Source organism: Lonchura striata, chromosome 2, assembly GCF_050655825.1.
Source record: "Lonchura striata isolate lonStrDom1 chromosome 2, ASM5065582v1, whole genome shotgun sequence".
In the NCBI taxonomy this organism is placed as follows: Eukaryota; Metazoa; Chordata; class Aves; order Passeriformes; family Estrildidae; genus Lonchura; species Lonchura striata.
The window spans coordinates 94180009-94195327 of record NC_140704.1 but is presented as its reverse complement, the minus strand read 5'-3'; the positions used below and the strand labels follow the sequence as shown (position 1 = coordinate 94195327).

At 37.7% G+C, this 15319-nt stretch overlaps 1 long non-coding RNA gene across 1 annotated transcript; it reads right to left on the bottom strand.

Annotated features, from left to right (window-relative positions):
* Positions 1-5083: 5083 nt before the first annotated feature.
* On the bottom strand, positions 5084-14473 carry LOC146768340 (uncharacterized). Its single transcript, XR_014952811.1, has 2 exons — positions 5639-14473; positions 5084-5485 (listed from the first exon to the last, which is right to left on the bottom strand). It is a non-coding gene; the product is annotated as an uncharacterized LOC146768340 (long non-coding RNA).
* Positions 14474-15319: the final 846 nt, after the last annotated feature.

Here is a 15319-nt window from a genome sequence, read left to right as displayed (position 1 = left end):
GACAACAGATAATTTGTAATCTAAGAGATTTCCCATTTCAAATGATTGCCAACTACAGCTCTTAGAGGATGTATTGCTTGATCACATCCTTTTGTTTCTAATACCCTTTATACTCATTACAAAGAGTCTGAATATACTTTTATGTTTCAGATACTATTGCAGTCGGACAGGAGACAATGGACAGAAATTGCACTCAATTCGAGTTGCACTTGAATCCAAGGAAGAACTTCTTTACTCTGTGGGTGACCATGCACTGGAACAGGTTGCCCAGAGGCATTGTGGGGTCTCTCTCACTGAAGATGTTGCATCTGGAGGCAATTCTGTGCAATGTGCTCTAAGATGACACTACCTGTGCAAGGAGTTTGGACTAGATGATCCACTGTGGTCTCTCCTAATCTTACCCATTCTGTGATTCTGTGAAATTTATTTAACCTTGAATATTTACCTTGTAAAATTAAATAAGAATTACTGTACTGAAGATCCATGTGGAATAGCCTGTTACAAATGTCTGTATATAGTTCTCTTCTACAAAGATATCTGAATATAAAATGTTATTAAGAGTGAGTGAAATTAAACTTCTAAAAGACAAGTTTCATCAAAGAGTGAAAAAATTGTATTGTAGCACAATCCCATTATGTCTCTGTCCTGGGTTGTAAGATAAGCTTGTATTCTATTTGCCATCTGTTGAAGGCAAGCCTGTTGGGCAGGTTTTGTTATCTTTTCCAAGAACCGGTTTTGCTCCTAAGAGGTAATGGTTTGTTAGTGGGCCATTGACTGATTCAATGCAGGGCTGGTAACATAACACCATCCTATTGTGAGGGGTCCCACCCAGAGGGGGAAGCCAAGCACTCTATTATTGTTTAAAGGGGTAGCTTTTTGGGGAGAGGAGGCAGCTCTCTGGGCGGGACTCCGAGAGAAGCAGCTCTCGCTCTCTCTTCGCGGGATTCCCGGAGAAGCAGCTCTCTCCCTCTTTGCGGGATTCCCGGGGAAGCAGCTCTCTCTCTCTCTCTCTTCGGCGGCACTCGCAGCGAAGCAGCCGGAGCGCGCTGAGCCGACGGCGGCGGAGCTCGGAGGCAACCCCGGCGCAGAGGAAGACCGGCCCCACTGCCACCAGATCTTCAGAGGAAAACTATACCCTTCAAAAGATCACCACTGCAGCTGCAGTTCATCAACCACTGCAAGGGGATCAATCGTCCCAGCAGGACTGCTACTGGCACCCCGACTCCTCAGGTTCTGGACTTTTTCACTGGTTTTGTTTGTACCGATTGCATTTGCCTTTTTAAATTGTTGTCTAGTTTTCTCCTAGTAAAGAATTGTTACTCCCATTCCCACATCTTTGCCTGAGAGCCTTTTAATTTAAAGATCCTGGTAATTCAGAGGGAGGGGGGTTTGCCGTCCTCCATTGCACAGGAGGCTTTGCCCTCTTTCACAGACTCCTGTCTTGTCGAACCAAGACAGTCTCGGAGCCTGGGACTACCCACAGCTTGACTCTAGTTCTAGATACTAAAAACATTTGACAAGTAAAGTTCAATCAATAAATGACTCCTGCGAGAACCACAGATATTTATTTCCCTTTTGGCTAAATGGTTCCATTGTTATCATTGATCACATTTGGCACAACATTTGAGTCATTGGAAATACTAACTGATTAAACTTCTATGAGTATTCTGCTCCACGAGACTTATCAGTTACTTTTCTTTATTTTTTTTTACTTCAGACAGTTCTTGAGTGGTCACTAGCTTTTGAGGATGCTGATTCTAACTTGAGTGCAGTGGGAAATATGGTGAAAATTAAATGTACTCATCAGTGTACAAAGTTAAGAGATCTTCTTTTAGACTCAAATGGTCTGAGTTTTTCATGGTTTTATCTAGAATTACTGCTGTATATGGAAAGGAAATGAATAATTATGGGTTTAGATTATAAGTAGAACCATCTGAATACTCTAAATTGACTAATATCCTCCTACTTCATTATGTTATAAATTGTTCATCAGATTAACTGCTTTAAGAAAAAGGAACAAAGGAAGAGCTGCTCTTCATCTGTTTAAGAACTTGCAGGTAACTTCTTTTAGGAGAAATTTGTCTTGCCTCTCAGGAGACCAATGCTTGTTCTTAAAGCTCCAGCTGTGAATATTTTGTCATAATGCCCCATCTCATATGTAATGTTAACTGGGCCCTGGATTCCACCTTAAAACAAATCCATTTCAGATAAGGAATAAATAAAAATAATAAAAAAAAAAAACACCACAAAAACAAAAAACAAAAACACCTAAAATACTCTATTACATTGCACAGTTTCAACATCTGTGCAGTGGAACAACTTATCATGACTCCTCTCTGTCCACTTTGTAAAACGGCTCCAGGACCACAGATTACTGCCAATGAGTGATCATTCTCGTGTTATCTAGCCATGTAATGAGTATGAAGCTTCCTGAGGAAGGCAAAGGTAGCATTTTTATTTTTTAGTATAGTAGGGAAGAAACACATAAAATATTAAATCAGTTAGAAAACAATCAAGAAATATCTCCTGCATCTCAGAGAATTCCACTTCCAGACACCCCTCCCTGCCCCCATTCCATATAAAAAGAAAATAAACAAACAAACAAACAAACAGAAACTATGTGGCAGTTTTTCCTCCTACTGATAATAGGGTTTTCATCTTCTAATCCACCACTCAGGATCTTCAACAAAAACACTTAGACAAATATGGGTACCTCAGATTGCTGCTACTGTTGCTAAAGGTTTTTAATCTATTTGCGGCAGAGATTGCCTTCCTAAGTAAATTAACAAGAATATTCTATCACATCATCTTGCTGTTGATATGTCTTGACACATTTATTCTAAATTGTTTCTAGCATAAAGTGTTTTCATTTATAGTGCCCATGTTGAGCCAAATGGTTACAGGATATCGCAACTCTACCAGAATCATCAGTTCCCTCATCTCCTTTAATGGTCAGATGGATTATAAAACTCTCTAAATAGGCAACTTCTGCCTATGAGCTTCAAATCTTGTTCTTTTTTTTCAACATATGGATTCTTTCTCACATTTTGTTTATATCTGTGTCTCAATTCAAGAGATGCCTTTCTGTATTTTGCATGATAGAATAGCAAGAATGATCAAAATATCTTTGGTTTTCCTTTGGCCTTAGGCTCCTCTCATTGAATTTTGTGACTGTATTAGAATAAAAGTTTCAGAATAAGCATTTTGCAATGTTTTACTTTTACTCTGCCAATCACAGTATCAACACACACCTCTACTTCTTTTTCCTCAGTAATTCTTGGCAATTTGAGCATACATTTCTGAGGTGTGTAAAAATTGTGAAAGCAGGTCTGAATAGTGATGCTGAAAATTAACATATAACAATGAGGGCTCATATGATCATAAATCAATTCAAAGAAAAAGTAGGGTAAATTCTTATGAACCTTCACATATCCCAGTTGCAGTTCATTGCTCCTATTTAGAAAGACCAAGACATCTGCATGAAGAATTGGAGAATATTACAAGCTGTCTTATTAAGACAAAGTCCAAGATCACAGCTTTTGTGAACAAATTAGAAGAAAATCTGACACAGATTGGAGGTTTCACTAACAAAAGGAAAAGTGAACAGTATATAATTGTTGATGATAAAGTAATCTAAATGCTATTTATTCGCAAGCAATTTAATTTGAGGAAGCAGCAGGTGGGATATTTTAAGTAAAAAGAAGAAAAAATTAATTCTATTGTATAATTCTTTACTAAGACTTCATTAGAATATCAGTCTCACTTCTGATTAGCTATGTTTAGAATAGTAATTTCAATGCAAAACCAGCCTACTCAGATGATAAGGGGTTTTAGAGAACAAATCTTTAAAGAGACTAGTGAAACAAAAGTTGGAGCAGGATATGATTATTTTCTATAAATATACTTATTTGATAAACAAAATGAAAAGGACTGTCAAAACTAAATATGCTTGTACAAGATCAAAAGAATGAAAAAATTAGTTATAGATATATCTTCTCAGCTAATGAAAAGAAATTAGAAATTAAGTTCTTGTGTGGCTTTTTGAATGGTGAAGTGGCGGCCTGGAGCACACATAAACTAAAGATGATATTTGAAAATATCTGCTAGAACCAATGTGGTCACCAAAATAAAAGCAATCAATGATTACATTGATATATTTCAAAACTTATATATATACACTTGTAATTTGAACTGCACACATAAGAGATATATAAAGAGATATAGATAGATAGATATATAATATAAATATATATTTATATAAGAGATATATAAATATAGATATTTTTATACAGATACATGCATATATGTATATATTTATAAGTCTAATATTTGAAGTGTTATATATCCCCTACTTAAAATAACTAAATACATTGCTTGTGCTTGTTTTGTTTGGCTGTGACACTGTACTGAAGAGACATACTCACTGAGCTGCAAAGATCTAGAAATTTCTCTTGAACTGTCAAGCATGCAACTAAAAAATTCTTAAAGAATGGGATCAACTCAAAGATCAGGGTAAATTTTCCTGTTCATTCATAAAATGTCTCCAAGATTTGTTATATTCCTATTGACATATCCTAGGACATGGTCAATCTGAGCAACACAGCAGAGCTGTTCCAGCCCTTCATATAGTTCATCCATGGAAATATTTAAGCACCCATAACACCTTTTTAGATAGTCCATTATCAGCCTCCTTCTGTATTAGAATATTACCATTTTTTTCCTTCTCTTTCACTGTTTCCTTTCAGTTAATGTCCTTCCTTGACAAAGTCCATTGTGAATAAAATTTTAAGTACATAGGTCCTTGTATTTTTTGTGTTTGATTGCTTGTTTGTTTAATCCGAGCTATTCTACAGCTATTTGACAGAAAATGCGAGTTTTAATTCCCTTATACCAGTGGATATTTTTACAGTTTTTCAGTTGCTCCAAACGTGATTAAGATCAGGTCTGCTTTTCCTATTTACTTTTAATGTGATACTACTGTCATGGTTTGACACTGGCACAATGCCAGTGCCCCCATGAAAATGTGATCCCTACCTTGAATGCTGTGAAGTGGAATCTAGAATAGAGCAAAGCAGGCCCAAGCTTAATAACAGGAAAAAAACTTTATTAAACTACTACTACAAAAGAAAAGAGAAAATTAAAGAAGGGGAAAAAAAAACACACAAAGATCCAAATGAAAACCTTGCAAAACATTCCTCCCCCCACCACCCAACTCCAACAAACCACAGTGAGACACAATCTGGACCCCAATCAGGTTTCCACCCTCCAAGCAATCGATACTCAGTCCATCGAGGGAACAGAGTCTCTCCTGTGCCACAGACCCCCCAAGAAACACAGCTCCACATCCTGTGTTTCCATGTCACACATGGCACCGCCCGGAGAAAAAGTTTGCCATGGTGACCCTTCTCCTTTCCATGCACAGTGCTCTCACCACCAATGCATGGATGGTCAGACTGCCTTTAGGATTTTTCCTTTCAAGGATGCCCTGCCAAGAGGGGAGAAAACAACAGTTCAGTTTTTCATTGTTTGGGACCACAGTCCCCCCCCATTTTCCCCTGGGGCCGAGGGCTCAAGAACAGAGATCTTCTTCTCTTCTCTTTCCTTTCCAGGACAGGGGCGCCACCACAAACCCCCTAACCTTTTCTCTGTTCACTCCACTTTTGTCTTTTTCCCAGCTGAAGCAGGTCTCTTGACTCACTGGCATCCTCCCAAAACACAGTCCCTCTTGGAGGAGAAGATTGGTTCAGGTTGTGGCTAACACGGAAAAGTCCAGCCAAAAGCCACTCCTTGTCCCCCTCCCATCCAGAATTCCTCCTTCCAACATCCCATCCCAGGGTTCAAGGTGTCCCTCTTCCTCTCTTTCAAACCGAGGAGAGGAAAGGAAAATTCACAAAGCTTTCATTTCTCAAGGAAGGGTTAAAAGTCCGAACTCCCAGGATGGCTCGATGCCCGGACATCCAGCAACTCCCACGCAACTGGGCACCTTGCAGCAGCTCCCCCCGCTCCTCCTTCCTTGCGGCTTTCTCTCTCCCTCCCGGGAAAGGAACTCTGGGGGGGAAAATGGAGACATCCCAGATTTCTTCCACCCTTCCATCTGCAGGGGCCAGCCCGGTTCCAGTCCTTCCACCACCCTTGGGGCTTTCGGCCTACCTTTCTCAGGCCATGGGCTTCCCCTCCCCCACCCAGCTCGTGGCTGGGCGGGGGGAAGGTCTGCACTGCACGCTGACCGGAACCAAAGAGAGCGAGTTCCCATGGGAATTCTGCTTTCAACCCCTCTGTGTTCTCAGAGGCGTGTCTACTTTCAATTGGTCAATATCTAAATTGACCTCTTCCTTCCGGAAAAAATTATCTTTCCGTGTCAAACCACGACAACTACACAGCCTGAAAGAGTTTTGATTATGGCAGAGGCATTCAGCTAAGTTCTGCCACCAGGAGTGTATGACTGAAACAAAAGAAATGTCTCTGCAAACTATACAAGTGTGCATGGAAATCTGGGAACATCAACCAACATGAGGGCCATAGCATGAAACTGAAACAGCCAGCCTGTCCAATGTCCAGGCCATAAATGTCTGCTTGATGGCCAAAATATATCAAACTGTCAGTACGCCTATGAGAATCAGAATAAAGTGTTAAAGTGTGAGCTTCAGGGTCTTGTCCCCTAAAGCAAAAGGTGTGTGCAGAGAAGTTTAGCCCTGTCTGCACCAGCGTCAGTAAGCTGGGCAAGGATTCTTATTTTGAAGAGAAACTTCAGCATCCATCTCAGATGTATTTGAGTGTTGAATTTTGAGTGTTTCAGAGGGAAACTTTACTCTCCAGCTTAAATAGATGTTCATTCAGTTCAAAGATCTTCTAAGTCATCTGAATGAGAATCATTTCCCTTCAATCAGGTTTATATTCCTTAGTATTTATGAAACTGTAATCCTGTTAATGTCTCGTTGTTCAGAAAATCTTCTCTGGTAACAGGCACAGAATTTTCAATTTTAAAACATTTGGAAAAGATACACAGCTATTAAGGTAGAATGAGGAGAGATTTAAAACTTATTATTTTATATTAAGCATACAAGTAGAGCTGTTGCATAAAGATGAAATATGGCAGCCCGGAGAAACTTTCCAGCAGTATCAGTTTTGGCATGAATGGACTTTATGGAATGGATTATCATGGAGTGTAGGTGTTGCTCACCAACAGTGAAGAAATAAGGAACAAAAGGAATAAAACTTCCATATAACAGAAAAACTCATGCGACAAAAGAGAGGACAAGATGTAGCCAGTGATATGTACAGCATCATAGATAACTGGTCTCTTGCTCTCTGTCTCAGGAGAGGAGTGGTGAATAGACAAAAAGAAGCCTTTTGATTTTCCTAATGTGATATATGAATGTTTTGCTGTTACTCTGACCAGCAGCAAGGCAGACTGCCAATACTGCCTTACTAGTATATCATTCCCTGTTGAGCTATGGGAAATGGTCACCAAAAAAGTAAGAAGAGACTTGATCATGCTGTGTTTGGGATGACTGAATGGTAACAGTTACTAAACTGGGTCCTAAGAGAGCTTTAATATACTCTGAACCCAGCATATTTTGATAATAACTTCTCCGTTATATTAGTCATTAAGGAAACTTGAAAATACCAGTTCACAAACTAAACAGAGTAACTTTTCTCCATTCCAGATTTTTGCTACAATTAGAGTAATTTATTTTGGGGAACTGCCAGGAAAAGATAGAGTGGGGGTAGAATTCTGAAAGAAAGCAGAAACAATTAGATCACTTCTGCCTCTCTTTACTGGGTGGGTCTTCTGAATGTCAGCCTCATTATTCTGGATGTCAATTCCAGGCAGCAGCTCCTAAATGCCATTCCAAATGGTGGCCTAAATGGCAGTCCCTGTTGTACATTCTTTCTCCAGTAATAGTGGCAGGCTTTTGGGGAACATCTTTTAGTTCATAATAAATTTCAGGAGCGCTAGCTTGAGAACAATGTTTGAGGCTTATGCCAACACAGACTGGCAGATAAATACTTCGAATACACAATTTCATTATCACTTCTGAAAGCCCATAGCCTGCAAGGCTTGTTTGCTGGTGGGGAAAAGCCCAGATTTTCTGAGATAACAAAGATGACTTACATAAAATTTATATCATCTCAGCGTATCAAAAGCCCCACGTGGCTCTGCTCACTCTAGGCCCCTCGCAAACATGAAAGAAAGCATCTTCATTGTGGTTGCATAAAAAAAAGAATCCTTCTGTGAGGTCAGCTGGGTTCCAAAACATGGACAAATTAAGCGAACAGACAACAAATCTGTAGCAGTGCCAGGAAATCATGTTGTAATTCTCAGTCCACAGCCACAACCACAAGAGTAATCTCCTTCTACATTTCTGGTAGCAAAATGGGGAGGGGGAGGAGCGCAAAGTCACTCACAGAGTTCTCTTCCCTGTTTAACATGGATTTCATCATGCACGGAAACAACCGTTCCATTTTCGTATGTAGACTGTAGAAGACTGTTGAACTGAGCTTGCAACAAAACTCTAATGCAACATGTAAAGCTGGGCTGCTTAAATGGAGATCCAGACTTCAGGCTGATTCAAAATGCAGACTGCTCCTTACTAGCAGCTGCGTCTCAAACACTAACAAATTTTGCTGGGTCTCATTTGCTTGGAGGGACAGCCAGCACCTTCAGCTGCTAGAGGCTGATCCATGGCTGTAAAACTAACTTGTAGTCTGGCCAGAGGGCAAACCCTTCCTAAAGTCATTTTTTCTGTTAGCCTAGTTAAAAGGTGGCAAAGCAGACACATCTATCATGGGCACTTTGTAGCTGCCAGTGCTACCTCTTCAGTGCTCAATGGTACCAAAATCCATCCAGTTACATCTCAGTCTTCATGCATGGCTGCTGTAGTAGAAGAGCTTGCAAGATGAAGGCAGAATACTCAATCGCATTTCTCCTGATCACAATATTCCTGTTTAGGGCAGGTTTGCCATTGTTTGCCTGGGAGAAGTCCAAGTACACAGCTACTTTTGCTCTCTTTAGATCACTGTTGCTTTCCTGCTCTGAAGTATTTGAATTAAATACATTTGTAAAATATAAAAACATCAAAGAGGATGTTTCTTTCTTTATGTTTACATTTTTATGAAGTCCAGCTACGACAGAGGAGTAAAAGACTCCACAGAGAAACACATGAATCAAGCCACATCCTCCAGTTTGCTTCAGTTGCTTCACTTGCCAAGGCAGATGCAAGCCCAAGCCCCACCATGTTCACCCAGTGTCACTATCCTGCTGTCACACTGTGGCTAAAGGAAGGAACCACACCAGGTTACTGACCTGATGGTTTTCTCCACCTCTTCTCGCATAAGCTACAGGGTGAAAAAGTGAGAAGGCATCCCCTGTCCCTATCCTCCATACAGAGAGATAAATACCAGTGAGTGGATATATCAGCAAGTCTGTTCAAGGTCTCAAGGTCTCCCACATTTTTCAGGGGTAGTCTACATTCCCCAAATGCTGATGACAAAGTGGAGGACTCCCTGCAGTGAATTATTTCTTTGCTGTGTCTCAGAACATGGCTTCAGTGTTCTGAGCATTTTCAGTGGTGCAATTTTGTTTTAAGAGTTTTCTTGAGAAGCAGTGTAGATTAGAACATTTAAACTGGTATTTCATTATCCAGTGTCTCCACTAACTACACCCTTAAGCATATGCTGTGCTGTGGATGACTAATTTGTGTCTCCCTACTAACAATAAGAAGCACCCTGAAGTCAGGAAACCTTCTGGTTGCTTTGGGTTCCAAGGGCAGGCTCCTTGAATGACTGAATGGCTCTGTGACTGGGTCATTTTTGTGCAATAAAGGTTCTTAAAAATGTAATTTTGCCCTTAAAACCACAAAGAACAGGAAATAACTGAGTGGTGAATGTGGCTGTGGAGTTGTCTGCATCATCTAAATCTGGCTGTATGTGGCATTCCAATAAAATGGCTTTGCTAGATAGACTTCAAAATTAAAAAAAAAAAAATTAAATGGTACAATAAAGGCATAGAAACAGCCTGGTTTACTGAAGAAAGGAAGGGGTGAAGGAAGACCTGAGTTACCACCACTGACTCACCAGATAAAGGAAGTGTTTATGGTGTAAAGTTCATGTGCACCTCCAGCTTCATTTCTACTCTTCCCATCATCTCCTCCTTGGATCATGTGGTATCCCTGCAAATGAGGGACATTTTGTGTTCTTTTGAACTTACTTAGGAATAAGACTTCTCCCTGCAAACAGCCAAAAAGTCTATGATTCTGTGCCTCTAGAAAACTTAATAATGAAAAGGCCAAAATATTGATTAGCAGTGAGCCAAAGCAAATGCAAATGCAAAACACAAAGTAATACTCTAAAATGTGTAATCACACAGTGTTTTGAAATCAAAACTTAGGTATTTTAGGGATGACTACTGCAGTCATCATAAGGAACAAAAAAGGTGTCACATAAAAGGAGGAATGCCCACATGTGTTTCAGGCATTTAAGTAACAATCTCCTAAAACAAAAAGAAGTTCTTTCAGAAGTTGAAATTTCAGCGAGTTCCAGATGAGAATGAAATTTACCTGGAAGGTGCTGCTACACCAAAGGAAGTCAGCATGACTTATCAAACCTGGTGTGAATATTGCTATGTTTAAGCGCCATTTCAAAAGATTCATTGGCTACGTAGGCTTTTACTATCAGCATATTTATTTCACCTCCTAAATGAAATCCAATTTGAGGCTATTAATATTAATGTGCTGAGATAATTCTGATGATGAATTAATAAAACACTTGGCCTCTCAATATGCTGTTTGCTCTTACCATTTAATGATGCTCTTAACTGGAAAAACGAAGAGATAGAGCAGACTCCAGCAGGAGCCTGAAAATTAGAAACCACTTCATTGTTTTTAGCTTGCTGCTTTAATGACAATCAATGGCATTGATTTTGGACTAGAAAAGTATTTACTAAATCATTACCATGTGCTACAATCCCTATTTAGATTCCTTAAGCATAATCTGTATGTAACACCTGCTTAAAGTATTTCAGCTATGAGGGGAAAAAAATTAAAATATTTTATGCATTTCTGTAATTTGTTAGAAATTTGACCCTATTTCTTATGTTAGTCATAAATATTGGGTTTTATGCGAAATAATTTTCTTGCCACTGAAAGCACATCTGTAGCTTAGAAAAATGAGATTACATCAACAGTCTCATTCCTTTACAAGAGTAATTTCAGTTCGCTGAACATTTTAGTGCAGATAAGACTAATTCAGCTACCTTATTATGCTAGAATAGATTTCCATTTGAAGAGCTGGATTTAGCTAATGTACATGATTCTTATATTAGTCAACACATTATCACACCATAACAAAAGAAAGAAAAAATCTAAATAATAAAATATTTTTACAGACAACTAATGTAAAGACATCTGTGTAAACATGTATACTGTCATTTTCATAATTTATATATTTTTCTTATAGATATAATTGAATATGGAAAGCATTTAATTCTAGGCTCACATATTCATTATGGTTAAAATGTAAACCACTAATGCTAGTAGTTTTTTACTTTTTATCTAAAAAAGAATAAAAAACTTCTAAAAATAAATAAATAAAAAACTTGATTTCCAACAATTATAATTTTATCTAAAATTTTGGACCTGGAATGCCTGTCTAAGAGGTGACTCATAGAACTCATGCAATCTAATTTTCAATGTGAAGTGTATTTTAGAAATTCTAGAAGGACGGCAAGCCTGGAAGTGCATTCTCAAAACACTTCATGTTTAAGCCTGCAGTTTTAATTCCAGCCAAAGTGTCTCTCTGAAGCAGGTCAAATGATACAGAATCTTTTACCTTTATTGCATTGTAGGAGTATGAAAAAAATATCAGGAGACCAATAAGTACCAACTGTAGCATATTATTGCTGAAGTTTATAATATTATTAATAATTAATTTTCTGGAACAGAAAAGATAAATTACCCCCAAACTGCATCTTCAAAGAGAAAACAAAGAGAATAATTTTTTAGTTGTTTTTCATTCAGTTATAAAGAATTCAGTGTAGTAAAAGCTCTGTGTGAACCTAGAAAAAGTTTGCTGACATGGAAGAGAATATAATTATGTTAATTGAGAATCAGATTTTCAATTTATTTTTTTTTTTTATTATTTGTGGCTGGTGGATTTAGTTGGTAAAGGAGATGGATGGTGTCGTAGAGTGCCAGTTGTGTACCAGCTCTGTTTGGATGCTACTTCTTTTGAGCAGGCCTGGAAGGAAAAGGTAAATAGCAAGACTTAATGCAACCTACACTTCATAACTTTTGCCCTCTGCTCCCATGTCTGAGTGAAAAATAGACAATACAGGTCAACAGGCACTGAATGGCCATGCGAAAACCCGGCCAGGGGACTCATCCTTTTTTAGTCTATTTCCATTTCCCCTACATAGATGAGATGATTAATTTTTCTCAGAATTTCTAACAATATAAAAAGACAGACCAAATATTAACCTTCCTACATGTCTTTGGACACTGTTCTGATGATCACGATCAACTATCATGTGTGCTTGATTTTGTGCAGTTCAGATAGACCTGTCAAAATCAGACTTGTTTTATTATTGCCTGTGTTATTCAGAACTAACATCACAACATGCAAATCAGCTTGAATAAATGACCCAACCCCATCACTATTGTGAATTATACTTGGCATATTTTCATGACTAGACTTGGAGTGAAAATTCTGACCTCTGAGAGAAAATGTTGTAGAATCATTGAGTGGTTTGGGTTGGAACAGATGTTTAAATGTCATCCAATCCAACTTCCCTGAAGTTAGCAGAGACACCTTACGTAGACCAGGTTGTTTGAAGCCCTGTCCAAACTGACCTTGAATGTTACTGGGGCTGGAGCACCACCTCTCTGTCCAGCCTGTGCCAGTGTTTCACCACCCACCCCATGCAAATTCCTTAAATCTAATGTAAGTCAATGAGAGGAATCTGAACTGCTTTACTTTGAAGATATTTCTCAGACACCAATTTAAAAAGCTGCTTCATGCTCTTCTTTCTACTATAAAATATTATATTTCTTAAAATAAGTTAATTTGGTGAAAGAGGGTCGATTTTAAAATATAAAAATGTATTTTAAAATGTCAGTAGTATTTTAAAATACTATTCAATTATAGTAGCCTGAAACATTGTTTTATTTAATGTGCTATTTATTTTCTTAAGTAGCTGCAAGGATGTTTCCTAATTAGATAACCTTGAGCTAAACACTGGGAGTTTCTATGTTTTAAGTATCTTTAACTTTTGATAAAGCAAGAGTAGAGAGTGCCTCAAAGGATAGGTCAGTGCTTCTATAACATTGTGTGTGAATCAGTTTTTGTCTTGTTTTTCTTAGACATAATTTGATGTTTTACAATAGAAAAAAGTGTAAGCACACCCCAGCATATCACTTCTATCACTGGTGTGTATAAAACGCTTCCCCTATGCTTTTAAGGTGATGAAAAGGACAACTACCTTGTGTCTAAATCAGGAGAGCTTGATATGATGTCAAAGCCTTTGGCTAAACATAGATTGACTTAATTCTTTCAATAATGAACTTTGGTCCAGAGCATTTAACAACCACAAGAGAAGAAACCCAATATAAAAGAGAAAATCTCCTCATTCAGGTTATCTTGCCTCTGCTGCAGGCAAAACATAGAAATATTTTTTTTAATCGAGATTCTCTGCAGCAGCCCGTTCCAAATGCCAGTATCCATCACTGATGACTGGATCAATAGCTCTGTTTTGGCCCCAGTCTCCTACGAGAGATGGCATGCCATCAGTGACAGACAAATATCACAGTTAAGCAAAGTATCCAGCCAGACCTAGTAACATTTTTATTGATTTTTGTTGTGCAAATAATGTCTTTTTGGGCTGAATAAATGGCTTTGAGCCAAACAGTCATTGTTTATGATTCCAAAATGCAATAAAGGGACAGGAAATATATTATAGGCTATGTCTCAAGGCACACAACATAATCATCCTTTGGTGGTGAAAAACTATCCAGCTGAAACCATGAGTGCATATTTATCCATGCTTAAAGGTACCTGTAGGACTTGCAAATCTTACACAAAATGTCCTGTTAGGAAACAGATGGTATTGCCCTTTAACCTATTGAATAAGTACTAGAAAACCAAGCAAAAAATAAGCACTATATTTTTTCAATCAATACAAAGAAAACACTTTATTATTTTCCCTTCAAATGAAATATCAAATTTGCCAAAATGGTATTAGGATGCTATGAAAAAGGGAGAAACCAGAAAGTACCTGGAGAGTTTTTCAAATGCTACAAAATTACATTGATAGTTGCCCAGCAACAATATTTGTTGTTTTTTTTCTTTAAAAAAAATATTTTATTTTCCTAATATAGTTATTATTTAATAACTTAAGATTACTATAAAACCAAAAAAAGTCTCCTTATTGGTATATCTGCACATTAAATTACAAACATTTTATTCTGGATATATGTTTAATATATCCAGGGGATTTAATGAGAAATCTCACTTAGTCCCAGCAAGTGTGTAGTGACCAGATTTTCTAGGCATTCAAGTGTCTAAACAAACATTCTCTCTTAATGATATTGTCAAATCACCAGTACAAATCATTAGCAGTGAAGGTCTGAGAAAGGAACTATTCTCATAACTGCCATGCTCTATACAATGAAATATTTTTAACAGGTTTGTTTTTTCCAATTAGCTAGAAATAAGCTGTATTAGCTTGCATTAATTCAAGGCTGATAAAACATTTTGCCCTCATTGCAAAACCCTGTATTTTCATGGAAAATATAAATAATTCAAACACCTTTCAGAAAAATCCAAGAATATTTATCCTCATTTCAGAAAAGTCCATTCATCTGTAGGAAAATGCTACAGTAATCAAATGCCACCTAAATCCCATCTCTCTCCTACACCTTTAAATTTCAACTTTATTTTATTAACTGAAAGAGCTTTTATTAACTCTTTCATTACAGCCTTCAATATATTTTTCATGGTATCTGGAGTGCAAGACAAAAGCTGTTCTAAAGATATTATACTCAAAATCAGAGGCTTTATTTCAATAAAGTAATATTTCAAAAATAAAATTGCAAAAAAGAACAATGGAAGTCAATAGGAAACTCTAAAAGGAAATATTACTGTAATAACTTATATTTGTTAATGGCCTTATTATGTCTACTGTGAAACAAAAGTTCTGATAAGCTTCTCAAAAAGTCTATTGCAAAATTTTTATATTCTTCAACAGAAGTAAATATTCCCTTTGAATTACACAAAATCATTGCAACAAACCTCCAATCATACATTTCTGCTGTATGTCTTTTTG